General features: G+C 33.6%; 2 protein-coding genes across 3 annotated transcripts in view; one reads left to right on the forward strand and one right to left on the reverse strand.

Annotated features, from left to right (window-relative positions):
* sprt (PDZ domain-containing protein sprite) overlaps nt 1–17,164 on the reverse strand; it is a 129,534-nt gene that overhangs the window by 101,956 nt on the left and 10,414 nt on the right. The gene's annotated exons all lie outside the window — the stretch shown is intronic.
* NPFR (Neuropeptide F receptor) overlaps nt 6,543–17,164 on the forward strand; it is a 74,802-nt gene continuing 64,180 nt past the window's right edge. For both annotated transcript variants that reach the window (XM_066290040.1, XM_066290036.1), the window contains exon 1: nt 6,543–6,744. The gene's annotated coding sequence lies outside the window, so the exon portion shown is untranslated. The remainder of the gene's footprint in view (nt 6,745–17,164) is intronic.

A 17,164-nucleotide genomic window follows, 5' to 3' on the forward strand; every position in this document is an offset into this window, starting at 1 on the left:
ATATTAATTTTTCATGTAATTAAAAGTATTTTTTTATTTATCAAAAATGAAATTTTTTTAACAGGTTTTGAATGAATTCAATTTAAAGAAAAATCGAAGGAAAAACAATCTACTCACAATTAATAACAAAAATACAACTAACCCAATAAATTTATAAAGTGTTAATTGAATCATTTGAAAAATTGTCCAGTTAAAAACAAAGGGTGCACACAGGGGGTGGTTTTATTAGAGTAGATTTTTAACTTTCGAGAAATTTTAGATAGGGTGTGAAAGAAAATCAAAAATTCACATTTTAAGTGCCTCAAACTCGATTTTCTTGAATTGACGCTGTACTTTTTGGAAAATGTAAGTGAAGTGTGAGCTTATTTTAAGATCAAAACTTCATATAAAGCCATGTCCTTAATTGATTCCATTTTGATTTACAGGGTGTTGAAGTTTAATTTTTTTTCAGTAAAGTCTCTTTGATGATTTGTCATTGCTCTTCCCCTAAAGTTAGAAGCAAATGACTATTTCCTGTGTAGTAAGGGTACACATAAGTTAATTAATTAAATTGAATTTATTTATTAAATTAATTAAAGCTGCGAATGAACTGAAACGTGGAATATATGTCTTAAGATTTACAAACTTTCCAATTAGAAACCCCAAATCGTTGTGCTAATTTTGGTCACGTCTTAAGGAGGGTTTTAAGGGAACTTATCGAACAATGCTTAGACGGTAAACAAACCTTTCAGAAACTTTTATCTTGGACGTAGGTGTAAAGTTTTAAATTAGTTCAAGAATGCTCATTGAGATTTTGCTCTAGAATCCTGCGATCAATGCGAAGTATCCATAAATCATTTAAATTGCTCAAATAGAATTTTAAATAAGTTAAAAGAGCGAAAATGCTTTTTAGGTGTTCAAAATCACTAAACGTTGGAGATTGGTCACGAATCCTGAAAAGGACGCGGAATTCGACTAATTCAGCCAAATACATTGATTTGACCTTTATATAAGTTAAAATGCGAAAAGGCATGTCCCCTTAAAAAAAGCATCATCGTATACTGAAGTTTCGATAAGTTCTTCGAATATATTTATCTATCTCCACGGGTGCAATGTTCGCGGTAGAGTTATCGATGCTTTAATGATTCAATAAGGAATTGATAACTTCTTAATTCGGCCAGGTTTTTATTTTTCAACATTTTTATGTTAAAAACCAAAATAACCGTTTTAATAAATTCAATAGTGGAGTTCGAACGGGCAGCTTTTAGTGATGGGTCTAAAATATACAATAAAGTATTTTAACTACCAATCTATTCCTACTTGCACACTGAAACCTTCCATTCTATTGCTTCCGCGAATAGGCAATTTTTCAGGTAATTAAAATTAACGTGATGACGTCAATTTCAGTGCGAACTCTAAAAACTGTAAAAATAAATTAAATCTTTCGCACCTTTTTAAGAGATTCTCCGAATTTCATTACTTGGATATATCGATTTTAGATCTTGATTAAGAATTTAAAACATGTTTAGGCTTTCTGAAAATTTATGGTAATGAAAAGCTTTAAATAAGTCATGTAATCCACAAACATTTCTAAATTCACACACGTGCGATTTCCGTAGTAGAGGGAATGTGATAACATCACATATTTTGCATGTATTATTATTACCTCATTATCATCCATTTAACCTAATTAAACCGTTGTTGTTTCTAGGATATGATATTTACTGAGCGTTGCTAAAATTAATAGAGTTCGCTGTACAGAACAATTCAAACTTGCTGCTCAGCATTGGGATATCGGAAACCATAAAAGATACGAGGTCGCTTAAATTGCGGCAAAGTTGCGAATTTTCGAGCCCTGTGAAATGCCGTTTTGAAATTTGGAGAATTTCGATTTTTTTTGTTTGCATTTTTGGAAAGCCTTTACGTTTCTCCATTAAATGATGTGTCACACTTGTAGAAAAAAAAACAAATGTAATGGTGCGAAATATATTTTAAACAAATCGAATGACGAAACACCACTCGGGCATACACTCCCTGACAAAATTATAGGGCGCCCCAATTTTTTACGGTAATTGATAATTCCAGCAGAAAGGGATTTTAAAAATTATTTTAAGTTTTGCAATATTACCAATAATAAACAAAAAACTTTTCGATTACACAAATATATTTCTAGTTCGAATACGAAAATAAAATAAAATTCCAAGGCGACAGAAACACGTGCCAGCCATTCTATATCTGCTGATTACCTTCATAGTTTTTCTATTTAGTAGAACGTTGCCACCTGTTTTTTCGAAAACTTTCATCGATCTACTTCGATTTAAAATTCCAACAATTTTCGAAATTGTCCAATTTTTTTCGTGTAAACTTTCAATATCTCATTCTCCAGCAGCATTTTTGCTCCAGGTGTTGTTTAATTGAATTTAACTGAATTAAATAATGACAAATAAATAATAACAAATAAATAAACACAAATAAATAATAACAGAAGAGAATTAACGTTTCAAAACTAAATTGTTACTGCATTTTGAACGAAAATAAGATTAAAAACCAACCATAGACTATGTTTTTGTCATCTTGGAATGTTTTTTTTTTCGTATTTCATCTAGAAATAAATTTGTGTTTTCAAAAAGTTGTTTTTGTTCATTAGTTCCAATGTTGTGAAGCCTAAAATAATTTTAGAAAGTTTTGTCTACATGGAATTAACGACTATCGTGAAAACTTGAATGGCACATGGTTTTGTTAGGGAGTGCATGTCTGAGTGATGTTTCATTATTTTATTTATTAAAAATGTATTTAATTCAGAAAATCATAGGCTTTCCGAAAATGCCACAAAAATTCAGGTCTGTCTTTAAAAAAATTAAGTTGATGCTGGCCTCCCAAATCCGAAACGTTGTATCGAATAACTAACGCTGCCATTCTACAAAGGAACAAAAGTGCCCATGAGCAAGAAAAACTTTGTTTTTTTTTTTTTTTTTAATTATCTTCGGAAGTAGTCGGAGTTTTTCGAATTTTAAAACGGCATTTAACGAAGCCCGAAAATGCCCAACTTTACCCCAATTTAAGCGGCCTTGTTTTTTCTATGGCTTTCGAACTTCCAATGCTGAGCAGTAAATTCGAATTACCCTCCATAGTAGTTCTGTTGTAGTTACCGATTGGTGAACACACAGTGCTCAAAGATAGTCCATTCGGACACATTGGTTAACATGTTGAGGAAAGGTCACCAAATCGAACGTGGTTACATAATCCTTTAGCTAAAACAAGCATTAAGGTCGGACGTAAACACCCGGATTATTTTGATTCATTAATTCATGGTCTGCTGATATGCATGTACATTTGAAATCCTCTTGATTTCAGCAAGGGCAATGCAATCAACGTGCATGTTTGTTTTAGCCAAAATATTAGACGTAGATCCTAGAGTAAAGCTTTTAATAGGAACGGCGAACGTTAGAACAGGTAAATAAAAAAAAATGTATAATTAAGATTTATTCATGTGTTTACATTGATAGCATTTTTTCTGGGTTTATTACATTTGTGTTTGTAACAACCTCATTACAACGGTTAGTAACGGCAGTTGCAATTACTTGAATAAACATAAGAGAGAGCTTTTAGAGCTTCTTATCTGTGGTGTTTATCCAACGAAAAACAAAATTTCATTATGCAGATGGTCCTATAGCGAAAATTGCATACTGATAATTTTGCTGATGTTTCATGCGTCAATATGTGTATATTAACATATAATAATGTAACTTACAGATATTGAACAATGGTCTTAATCACTTGTGAAGTTGTTGAGTTCAATAGGGTCCAGTGCAGCTCTTTTAAGTGAAATTCAGTATTCTTCAAATTCATACAGTTCATTATCGTTATGGATTTTATAGACTTGCAATTATGAATTTTGAATTTCTTATTAGGAATGCGACCGTGGGGGAAACCATTTAGGATCGCCTCAAGAGAAGACGACTTTTCCACCGTCCAGAGCTTCGAGGGAACAAAACCTGAATTAACAAATTAAAGAAAAAAGCTTTCGTGTGAAGAAAAGTATTTATTTTTCGAATCGTAGATAGATGTTTTCGTTTACGTTTTTTCTGTATTCCAGGCAAAGCCTGTAAGGGGCCCCAAGACTAATCAATCGACCTTTTGGCACTCGATGGCTCGGTGGGAATCAAAATGTACATTTAAAATAGATGAATTTGCGCACTCGTGTACTGTTGCCTCTTTATGTCTATTAAGTAATTGACTAAACTGTTGGCCGACAAGAAGTCGGCTTGTGTATGGCGGCCCTAAAGGTTTTCCCTCACGCGACGCGGCGCCTTTGTCCGAAATTTACTGGGACTTTATTTTTCAGTTCACCTTCCTTGTCTCAAAGCGGTGAGAAATTCCTTAAAAATATATTTATTATTAATTTTTTTTCCTTAATTTTTGGAAGTCATGTCGAACTGTATGTCCGAAAGTCTCATGAATTTCTCACATTAGTGGCAACTATGCTTTATCAAAACCCACAAACGTCTCAGTTTTTAAAAGGGCACTAGTCAAAAATGGCTAATTGTTGTCTTTGCAATAAAAAAATTTTTTTTGAGACACTGACAAAAATGTTCGATCAGCCCTTTGAATGCTAAATTGATCGAATGCACTAATCTACGTTAATATTGTATGGCTGGATAGTTATGAAAACTAACTTGGTTACAACTACTGCTAAAACGCCATCTCGAACGCGTGTAAATTTATGAGATCATATTTCCTTTCATGCATGCTGACAATGCTTTAGATCCACCAGGAGATAAATATGATTACTGTGCTGAGGTATAAAGGAAGTTGCCTTGGAACGACAAATTCAAGTCTAGCGTAAAGTTTGGTTTGACTAACATATTGCATACTATACAGTGTGTCTTCAAATTAGGAAAAGCAACTCTTATAGGATAAAATGCTCTAGATTTGCTTTTGCATTTTCTTCGCTCGTGCCTTCTTGTATTCGCACATAATGAGCATCATCCCCGCAAGAAATCTGCACCACTCCGCTTTTTATGAGGCATATACGAAGAAAAGTTTTTAAGAAAGAATGTTTATAATCAACATCAGATCCCTAAAAAAGTGTGTATTTAAGTCGAGAGTTCTGTATTTTTTTTTAGGGTCGTTTAACCTGTCTGAGGACGCACTGTATATGCTTAGAGCGAATAGGTTTTTGTCTTCGTAAGATGGTTCATAAACACTTGAATCGTAAACTGCTGAGTTGTGGACAATGATAGGTTGCAACGAGACTGATAGTATAAGTAAATGAACAGATAGGTTGTTAAGCTTAGTCATAATTCCGGATATGTGCTTTCGGCAAGGTAATAATAATAGTAATGCGTGATAAAGAAATACGTAAACGTTGAAACATCAGAGGAATGTCGAATCCATTTATTATCTATCGAGAATGTCGGAAATTCGACTGGAAATAACGAATTGCTTAATCTACGCCTTACGTTTACGGTCAGTCAGCTACTGGGAAGTTTTCTTTAATGAACACCATTCATATTGTATATCTAATAGAGAAAGTAATATATTTTCTTAAGAGGTATCTAAAAACTCTCTAACAATTTTCAACAATGAACTTTTGGAATGTTTGCCTCTAGATTAGAATTTCTACCATCAATTGTAATCAAATAGTAAATCTCGAAAACCAGTACAAAATGTACCAAAACCGGTCAATGTGGCCAGCGGCTACTTTTCTACTCTCTATCAAGTCTAAAAGCACTTTGTTAACGTATGTTTGTTAAGGGGTTCCTTCGGTAAACGAAACCACGAAAACGACAATTTGGTTTAGAAAAAATTGACTGTTTTAATTGCACTTATTTTATTAAATAATGACAGAGTTTATTGGTCTAAGTATGAAGAGGGAGAATGCTTAATTGAGCAGGTTACACACTATGACTTTGATCACATGTCCGACACCGACGCAGCTCCAACACGAAGAGAAGAAAAAATAAGGAAAAATTACTTTGATTATCGCTTAAGTACTAAACGATATATACTATACGAGTCGCATTTCTGGCAATACTGCAGGCCCACCGAACTGCAAATCGTGGCAATAGGCCCGACCGAGACTAGTAGCATGTTCCCCAGCCAAAAAGCACCCATGGTTTTGGCATCATGGGCCATGTGGCCTGGCACCCGGATGGTATTCTTAGAACAAGTGTCGCAGTACACGGGCGCAGCTTAAGGGATAAAATACAAATACCTAACAACAACAAAAACCCAATAACCTAAAGTCCCTAACAATGTTCTTGTTAGATTTTTGCGAAAAATATGACGAAAACATGTAGTCCATTTATAAGGCGGTTAGTAAGTAAAGAAATAAAGCTTGATGAGCCACTTCTAGTTAATTGTCAAAATCAAAAAAATGACAAAAAATGCAGTAACAGCTCATTTCCTCGGTTAAAGAAGGGAGACGTTCGGCAAAGTAAGTATAATTTAGAAATTGCAAGTTCAGAGCTTGGTCATCAATGAAGATGCGCTTGAACATGTATTTTGTCCTCCTCTTCGAAACTTCGAATGGAATTAAGTTGGCATCGCGCCACGAAACAGTTGCGAATCAGCCGTCGCGACGCCTTGTAATCTTGCCTGCCGCGACGCGCCGAACTTGCCGCCGCTTTTTGAATGTTTGTAAAAGTTTCAAAAGTTTTGTGAATATACTTGTCCGAGTGATCATTCGTTGTTTCTTGCACTTTTTAAAATGACTTATTAGGTAGCTGGTAACCGTTAGTGTTTTTGCTACAAGTTTATTTGGTAGGTAATTTATTTACTGCTTTTTAGAGGATCTAAAAAATTTGATATAAAAACGGTCTTAGAAGCAAGCTTTAAACCCAAAAAGCCTATAAGTCTTCATAAATCCTAAAAGCATATCAAAGCTGAGATTGGGTAGTAAACGGCAGCTTTCTCGGGATTTGAGATTTAAAACCCCTTTTACTACCCCCATAAGATTTTATTTGAATAAGATATTTAATGGAATCGGAGATTAAGGGTTTATGCTCTCTACCACCACACTCCAAAGCCTTATTTTCGCCTAAAATAGCATCGGCAGTTCGTAGCAATTAACAAAAATTCCTTGCAATTTTCCCGGGTTTACACATGCTACAAATATATGATGACAATATTTTCCGACGTTAATAGCATTAGATAAAATTGTCGGTCATTATCAAAAGTTTAATTGCTTGTTTATTATTGTAAGGGGATCTAAATTGTGAAGAAGATGTTCTCAACCAGGATTTTAAGGAGCTTATTTTTCTTACCATTCCGGAATATACAGGGTGTCCCGAAATTAAAGCACCATATTTAAACAACGTAAATTAGGTCAAAAAATAACACCAAAACTTTAAATAAAACAATGTCGGAAAATGCTTCCTTAATGAGGTATGCCTCTTTAAAGACGTAACTCTGATGATGGTAATTTTGAAATATTTCCAAAACGGTGCAAGATAACTTTATGAAATTTGGTACGATTTTATACCTTATAAGCCTCAATTGACTGATGTGGCTGAATGGAAATTATTTCGTCAGAGGCGTGCTGCACGGGTAGTGTCGGGGTTAAAAAATGCTAGATTTTTTTTATGTGCCCCATTTTTTAGTTGCTGATGCAAAATTATGAAACCATATACGCTTCCAGAAAAAAAAGACACTCTTGGTTCACGATGCTAGGACGCTTCGTTTTCGAATAAAATGAATTTAAACATTACAATGCATGACAAATACAAATGATTTACTTTCTGTGAAAACTTAATAGTAGGCTACGAAATATTAAACAATGTTGACTGTCAATTTGATGTTTATATTTATTCTGTTGGGGAGTTTCTTTGTGTCATTATTAAGCTGTTAGTGAAAAATGGAGAAATTTTCAAGTAGGGAGCTTGCCGATATTCATTTTATTTATGGGTTCTGTAATGGTAATTCGCGAGCCGCCGTAGAAGAGTACAGAAGGAGGTACCCGAGAAGAAGAATACCTTTTCGATCTGTTTTTAGTCGAGTACATAGAAATTTAATCGAATGTGGTTCTTTTCAACGTTCTCGAGGCCAAGGAAGACCTACAGTAGATTACGATTTCGAGGATGTGCTTAATCGAATAGAAGAAAATCCTCAAATTTCTCTAAGAACGCTTGAAAACATTACAAACATACCAAAATCGATCGTAAATACAGTCGTTAAAATAACAACAGATAAACAGTTATTTCGAATATTAATTTTTAGATAGGAAGAATGACTCGGATGCAGGGATTGCATCCCTTTCACTATAAAAGGGTTCAAGACTTACGAGAGGAAGATTTTACAGTTAGGATGAATTTTTGCCAGTGGGTTTTGAATCACCAAAATGTTTTACATAATATCTTGTGGTCTGATGAGGCTAGTTTTACGAGAGACAAAGCATTTAACATCCATAACACACATTATTGGGAGTATGAAAATCCAAAAGTCGTAAGGAGAACACATTTTCAGCATAGGTTTTCTGTCAACATTTGGGCAGGTATCATAGGAAATAGATTAATAGGACCAGTTGTATTTCCAAACCGGTTAACAGCACAACACTATTTACATTTTCTTCAAAATGAGCTGGCAGGCCTATTAGAAGATATACCATTGCATACCCGATTGCAAATGTATTATCAACAAGATGGGGCACCAGCTCACTTTGGAAATAACGTGAAAAATTGGCTTGATGAAAAGTTTCCAGGCAGGTGGATAGGAAGAGGTAGTCCAATAACCTGGCCCCCTCGATCACCTGACCTTAATCCCCTGGATTATTTTTTTTGGGGCTTTATGTGTAGCATAATCTATGCCACAGAAATAAACACGAGGGAAGAACTGTTGGATAGAATCAACTTAGCTGCTAATCAAATAAAAGAAAATACGTTTCAAATTTCCCGTGCCTCCCAGAGCATAAAAAAACGATCTAGACTGTGTATCCAACAAAACGGAAACTTATTTGAAAACTTACTTTGAAAGTGCGTCATTTAAATTTCTTGTTCGTTTTTTATTATTGTTTAATCGTTTTGATGTGTTTAATAAAATATCGCTTTAAGCATCATTTGTATTTGTCATGCATTGTAATGTTTAAATTCATTTTATTCGAAAACGAAGCGTCCTAGCATCGTGAACCAAGAGTGTCTTTTTTTTCTGGAAGCGTATATGGTTTCATAATTTTGCATCAGCAACTAAAAAATGGGGCACATAAAAAAAATCTAGCATTTTTTAACCCCGACACTACCCGTGCAGCACGCCTCTGACGAAATAATTTCCATTCAGCCACATCAGTCAATTGAGGCTTATAAGGTATAAAATCGTACCAAATTTCATAAAGTTATCTTGCACCGTTTTGGAAATATTTCAAAATTACCATCATCAGAGTTACGTCTTTAAAGAGGCATACCTCATTAAGGAAGCATTTTCCGACATTGTTTTATTTAAAGTTTTGGTGTTATTTTTTGACCTAATTTACGTTGTTTAAATATGGTGCTTTAATTTCGGGACACCCTGTATAAGTGTACAGGGTGTCTGAGATAACTGCCATATTTTCTAAAAAATATTCAATATTATAAAGCTAGAGCTGCTCCGAAATGATCTTGAATTGCCAGTAGCGATTTATACGAAAGTAATCATTTTCCTGAAGATACAATCGAATAGTTCCCAAACGGTTTACTGCAGAACCATCAAATCTTATATCATAGCGTTGATCTGATCTAGGAAAAAGCCAATAAAAATTTGCAATAATACAGAGGATGTTTGGTAGTTCACGGCTTTATCGTAGAATGTCCTGTACCAGGATTTTGACTATTTATTCTACGAATAAGAATAATATTAGTTTGCTATATAAATTATATTCGAGAAATGCTTTATTAAAAAAATACAGCGTGTTGAGGTTTTATTTTTTTTTCAATTCATGTGTTACATATCCCAAAGGTTTGGTGATATTTAGCTAATATTTTTATGACAAGTTACTCTTCAGGGCCTCCATCATTAAACAATACTAGATGATCGTGAAAATCTACAAGGTGATATTTTTTGTGGTTATTACCCATCTTATCGTTCAAAACTTTTTTGTAATGCATTATGTAGTATTTAATACTAGAAATTTAAAAGGCCTGTTCAATTGAGAAACTTTTACGTGTTTTGATCATTTCAGTATCTATCACCGTTTTTCAGTTATTTGAAAAATGGTGAAGTTGGTTTCTGACGTTTCCGACATTTCTGAGATTTTACTGGCATTACATTTTCTGAGGAACTACTACGGTGTAAACCCAAGTAAGGATTTATTTATTGCCGATATAAGGGTGAAGCCGTTTTTCAACAGGAGAGAAATAAAAAAATGATAGTAGACCAAAGGACAACAGCAACCTCAAATAGAAAATAAATTGAACATCAGTAAGGTATTTGATAACAAAATAATTTAAATCAATATTAAGTAATTATGATTACAGAAATTGTTTGAGGTGACTGTCATTACGGTCTACACATAAATTAGAACGTTGTCATGAAGACCGCAGAACATCTCTCAAATTTTGAGCAATTATTCTAAGAGTAGAATTTCTTATGCTCCGTAAAAGTTCTTCTTGAGAGTTTACAGGAGCAGAGTACGCAGCTTCCTCCATAAACTCCCAAACATAAAAATCTAGAGATGTTAGATCGAGCGATCAAAGAGGCCATTAAATCCTTCACGCCCTCCCCATCGCTGTGAGTAATTTAAATTTCGCTAGATCCTCGCCACCAGAAATTAATGTGAAGAACATGCACCTAATTATGCTATAAACTTGTGCTCAAAATTTGAGCCGAATATCTCAAAAGCGTTGGGAGCAGTAAAAGCTAGATTGAAAAAAATATAAAACCTCAACATCCTGTATTTCGCTAATAAAATAATTATCTTCAAATCGCAAATTAATATTGTTTTTATCCGTAGAACACGTGGTTAAAATTCTGCGATAAAAAACTTGGATACCTGGTAGACACATTTATAAAAAAAAAAAAAAAATCAACATGAGCTCTGAACCGTTGTACGTAACTCCCATTTAATTAACTGTACTGAAAATGCACCTTTACCTTAAGCGCACAGCAAAATGCAATTTTCCGGGCTCCTAATGAAACTCAGATCTAATAATGAAAAGTATTGTTCATTACACGTCCCGAAATACAGCGACCAGAGTATATTTCGAGTCAGGGTAAGGTTTATCTGAGGTATTTTAGTAATTGTTGGTGAGGACTTATGGACTTCCTGGGTCTCTTTAGCCTCCCCTGTATTTGATTCCTCTCCTCTTCATATTTTTAAAATTTTGATGAAAAATGTAAATATTTGAATAATACGGAAACATTCACACCGACATGGATGTCGGAAACTCGGAGTTTTGAGAAACCAAACTGAAGATTTTTTTGTATAACTTTTAATTTGTTTCAATTTCCTCATAAATATCGCCCAACAATATTCCGTAATAAAACATTGCAATTTGCGGCAATATTACCGGTAGGGAAAGTATTACTTTATTGCCTTGATAAGATTATTATCATAGTTAGCTCATTTTTACGAGCAGTTCTGAAGTTAACTGCTTATTTTTAAGTGCTCTTATTTGAGCTGGTGTATGTCCATCTAGAAGATTTCCAGTCATGTTCCAAAAGATAAATGTAATCTAAGATTTTTAGGTTAATTAAAATAGAATTGATCTTCAATGGGAAAAGGAATACCCAGGAATGATGGTTTCATTTAAATTGTTATTTAAATAATGGTTGGAATGAATGTTTCCGCATATGAATATGATACAAAGGTCGGTTTCTCAAGCACATGTACGCATTCAGTTATGCGTTATCAGGATTTTCTGAATGTTTTTGCAGCGTAAGTAAGCATAGTAACAATTCAGATAGAACGGTAGGGTGTCATTGGAATATCACTTGTAGTCTTTTGGAGAGCTTTTTTTTGTCCTTTTATAACGCTCTGTCAAAGGCCTCAAATGAAATCTTTCAGGAATATATGGACAATCCCATTAGGTCAATGTCTGGACATATTCGGGGGTGTTTACAAAATTCTAGAGGGGTGATCTATTATGATTTTTTTCATGTTTTAATAGTCGATTTTTTATTTGTTTAATTATGCGTTTATCTTAATATAAAAAACATGCATCGGGCAAATTATTTAAATAAATTAATTATGGGAGTTTTTTCCTAAGCTATCCAGTATGATATTATTATAACAGTAACTTCAAAAACAACCATGCAACAGTGTTTTTTTGTCCTTTATCCAAAAAATAAATGATGTGGGCGTGTAGTTCTCGCAATTTAACATCCATTTAAATGGAATATACCTAAAATTATTATATTGGCCGTTTTGTTAAAGTTACTGATATTTTTTGTCAATTTATTATTTGGCGATTTTAATCTAATAGATGGTTGAATTACTGAATCTGCTAAACAATTTTAATATTTACTGTAGAGCTCTCGAAATAAAATCTAATAATTTAACTAATTAATTAGATTAAAATTGTTTTCATTTGTGCATATTTAAAAAAATAATAAATCACGGACAATACGTACCGATTAAAATTATTTATTTGATATTAATAAAATATTTAATTAAAGCATAATATCATTTTATTCAAGATAAAAATAACTTTCCCCTCAAGCTTGCATCAATAAAGGACCGAAACGCATGTTGTGTTGTCTATATCTTAAAGCCGATTTCAAAAACAACCATTTGATTCCATGTTAGTTTTGGTTTGCCTATTACTGCGGTTCACACGAGGTTTTTGTTCAAAGTGCCGAATACGAATAGTATACCGGGTGTATTTAAAAAAAATTGCCTCCCACCCCGAGTGCCAGAAGGGTGAACTACAGCGGAAAATGCTGAGAGGCGTCTACTATAGAATGAAGGAGAAAGACGTAAAATAAAAAAGTTCCCACCCTCGATCGAAAATATCGCAGGGTGACGACCCCTTCGATTTTTGTAAATAAGCAACATAGTTCAAGTGACACATCATTTCAAAGGCCTTCGGATTCTTCAAACAACCATGCCGACATTTTTTTAATTGAAATTGTTTCATAATTTTCAATTATTCAAGAGACCTCCGAAATGCATCCCTTATGCGTATGCATTCCAGTATTTCCAATATAATAAGACAAATGGTCTTCAAAATCTCGTTGGACTTTTTCAAACCTCCGTTGTGAAATGTTACGACAACCCTTTACAATTCTGCAATGTAATATTTGAAGGTTCTATGTAGGAGTTGCGTAAACCACGCTTTAAATTTATGCCCAAAGAAAGGAGGTGAGAAGTGTAACATTGGGAGGTCTAATTGACCTCTCGACAGTGTCTCGTATGCCAATCCATTTATTCGGAAAATGATTGTCAAGAAGCTGTCGTCTCGGCAAAACATAATGTTATGGAAGTAAACCGTCCTAATGGAAATATAAAAAATCCCCGTCCAGCATTAGATATCCATCTTTGTTCGTTCGTCTTTTCACAATTTCATGGAGCGACTCAATTTTCCAATTAAATTTGAATTAAAAAAACAAAGTGTGGTCGACGAGTCTCAGCATTTTTAACTTTAGTTTGCACTTCTAGAAATCCGGTAATAATTTTTTTTAATTTTCATGTGGTATAATACATACATATGAAGTTTTTTCTTGGTGGAATAATGTTTCCAAAAAGAATAAATGATATAATAACGGAACAAATAAAATATATAGAAAACATACGGAAATTAGGTACCTAGTTCTTTATTCGATCTAAAGGTTTTTTGGGTCTATTCATGTATGTATGTAGTTGGAAATCCCTCAGGTATAACCTTGTGAAAAAAATTACCAATTTGTAGCGAAATGCATAGGGTTTCAACTGATATAAATAGCCTTGATGCATTTTGTGTGGTTTAAGAATGGGATTTACGTGGAAATTCCTGCTCGAGAACTAAAATTGTGAATAACTGGTTCCCCGTTCTGCAGGAAGTATTAGCTCGTTCGTTTTGTAACAGAAACCTTCAGCGACGCAAATTATGCAAAAACAAGTCCATTGTATCACTCACATAGACAAATTGTGGTATGCGTCTTTTTCCTCGTACATAGGATACAGAATGTTCAAATTATTAAAATATGCATGACAAAAAAATCGATATGACACCCTGTTTGCAAGAACTTCATTTCTTTTCAATCACAAACTGATTTTCATCAAGTATACTTTTCTACATACCCGCTGGTATCTTAAAAATGTTCTTTTTTACAAAGTCTATATGCACGAAAAACTTGTTATTATTGGAAAGCAGGCAAAGCTTCGAATACCGAACCCCCAAAAATACGAAGCAACAATCCTAAGAAATCTCATTTCCTCTACCCAAAATTTCCCCGAGGATCAAATTTTAATTAAAAAATACTTGATTTCCCTGAGGAAGTAAAAAATAAAAGATGTTTCGACACCCTGTATTATGGAAATGAGACTTTTCAGAATATTTTCCTATTTACATTTACCTTTAAAATTTGTGACACGATCACATTAATACCCCGTACTTTATGCCTACGAGTACGTTTTAAGTATTTTGGAAAAGTAACATTCCGACGATGTTAAATGATAGACTAGATCACACAGCCGACTTTAGCATGCGTCGGGAACCGTGGAACGATTATTTTCTTATTAGATCACGTACCATTTCCCTTTTTCCACGCAACTTTTGTAAACAGAAATACTGCAATCTTCTGCTGGGTGAACAAATACTGCAGGATCTCCTGGCTATTTTCTATCGATTAGCCAAAAAGTATGCACTTTCTGGTCGATTTGTCTATCCGAACATAACGGCTTGCCGGTGAGGACCTGAAGGGTGACTTAAAGGATCAGTAAAAGTATTTTCCAATCCCTGTTATTTAGTTTTTGCGATCCCTCTTTCTCTGAAGTGATATTTAGAATGAAACTTTGAAAAATGTCAATGTTTTTGGAAACATAAAATAGTATAAGGTAAATTGTTTCTAAAAATATATTGCACGTCACGAGGCCAAAAATATGTTTTGCAGGGCTCTCCATGTTTGCAGGCCTCGGCTACGGCTCGCTCGAGAATCTATTCGACCGGCCCTGCAAAAGATTAATTTATTTTCTCGCGACGCCGATGGCGTTTGCTACATCAAAGCAGATTAGAAAATTTTCAGTGTTCTGGTGGTTTGAGAAACAACCGTCATGACGTAACACAGTGGCACATACACATTTCTCAACACCGTAAAACGCACCTTCTCGAAACAAAACCAAAAAAAAGGTGTTCGCAATAAAACACTGCTGACAAAAATAAAATTTCTCAATAAGGTGAGTTGATGGTGTGCCACATTCAAATTTATCAATAGCAGGATTAATTGCGACTGATATACGATAAAACTTCCCATTTTATGGCTCCAATTCCTTAATTTAAAGCTACTTTATATAAAACTGCTAAAACGACCTGATTTAATACAGCTTTAACGCCTCCGTTAAGTCTGTGCTAAAAGGAAAAATAACAAATTAGATCCGCTGCGGATTCTGATTGGATTTGGCCAAGCTAACAAAAAAAGCCATTAATTGATATTTTCAATTTTCGAGGAATACTATAATGTTTATTGTTTCCAGTTGGAAAATTATAATCTTTATAGAGATTAAATAAAGAAAAGTGTAAAAGTTTTTCTTCTGGCGGATTTAAAGAAACACCACAACGTTTTTAAAGCGCCAAGGTGCGAAATTTTAAAAATTAAAATGTACATAAAAATGGTCTTGTTCTTAGAAGCAAATTATTTTAAGTAATACACCACCTAGTTTTATTAAGAGTAAATTGGAAAAGTTTTAATGACTCTCATTTTAAAACACTCTGTTGGGGCCGATTTTTCTCTAAAAGTGCAAGAAAAGGAACATTTGAATTTTAAATTAAGACAGTGTGTTCAACAAACCATACAAAGGAGCAACAGCTTTTCTTAAGGGCGGGTTTTTGAATTTCTAAAAAAAATCTCCGAAAGTCGCTTTAACTGTAACTTAAAAAACAAAACAAAAAAGATCGTTAACAACGATTTATGGACTGCTTTAGGCATCCAATCATTTCGGATAGTTTGCATGCTTATGAGACCCTTATTTCTGTACAGGGTTGTTCCAAATCGAGGTTTTTCATTGGGATTTCGGAAACTATAGGAGATACGAAGTCGTTTAAATCGGGACAAAGTTGCACAATTTACCACCCGAGAAAATGTCACTTTCATCTCGGAAAAACTCCAAATACTTCACGAGATCCCGAGAAAAACGAAATTTCGCTATATCATTTTTACTTTTTCCTGACTTTTTTCGTAAAGATATTTCACAACAAACGTCACGTTATTATTATCAGTTATTCGATTTTATAAGGTGGCGTTGTGAAATTTGAGATCCGATAATTCGTCCTTTGTGCCACCATGATCATCTAATTTCTTTTAATACGGACCTGAATTTTTTATGTTTTTTTTTATGACCTTTCGCCCTTTTAAGAACAATGACGCATAACGATCACCAAAAAAAGTGGTGGATATAAAAAAAAAATCTGAAAAAGTGCATATGTCTATCTCTCTTTCGTATCTTTTTTAGTATAAGTTGGTTTGTTCAAGTAATATATGTTTTCAATTAATTTTAATATATAAACTAAATAATTTTTTTGTAATGTATAACAAATGGATACGAATGAGTATTAAAAAAAACTCATATTTGAACAAACGGATGGCTATGGATTAAATCTGTTCCGTTTTTTAAAATAAGTAAACAATAAGGCAAATTGCTTAAGTGTTAACTATTTTCGTCATGTGCTATCACGTCTATTCGGTAAATGTTAAAGTTCACAATAATATTATTAAAGTAAAATAAAATATTCTAATGACTTGAGAAGCACGATATGATAAAAATCTATTACGCTCGTAATAGAAATGCTCAATTACTTATCCTCCGAGCGCTATTTGTAAAAATAAAAAACTTTTAAAGTGGCATTAAAAGTTATGTAAAATACGGATCTAATTAAATTATTTAAAATGGAAAGATAATAATTCAAGTTTTCATTTTTGGTAAATAAATATAAATTAACATGCTAAAGGGCCTCAAGAAAAAGTATTAATAATGAAATGACATTTGTTTCGAAATGTCTCTGCAAATAAAATCAGGAAAACATAAATATGATTTAGCAAAATTTCGGTTTTTTTTTAGGGATATCTCTGGAAATAATTGGAA

This window comes from Euwallacea fornicatus, chromosome 14 (genome assembly GCF_040115645.1).
Source record: "Euwallacea fornicatus isolate EFF26 chromosome 14, ASM4011564v1, whole genome shotgun sequence".
Taxonomy (NCBI): Eukaryota; Metazoa; Arthropoda; class Insecta; order Coleoptera; family Curculionidae; genus Euwallacea; species Euwallacea fornicatus.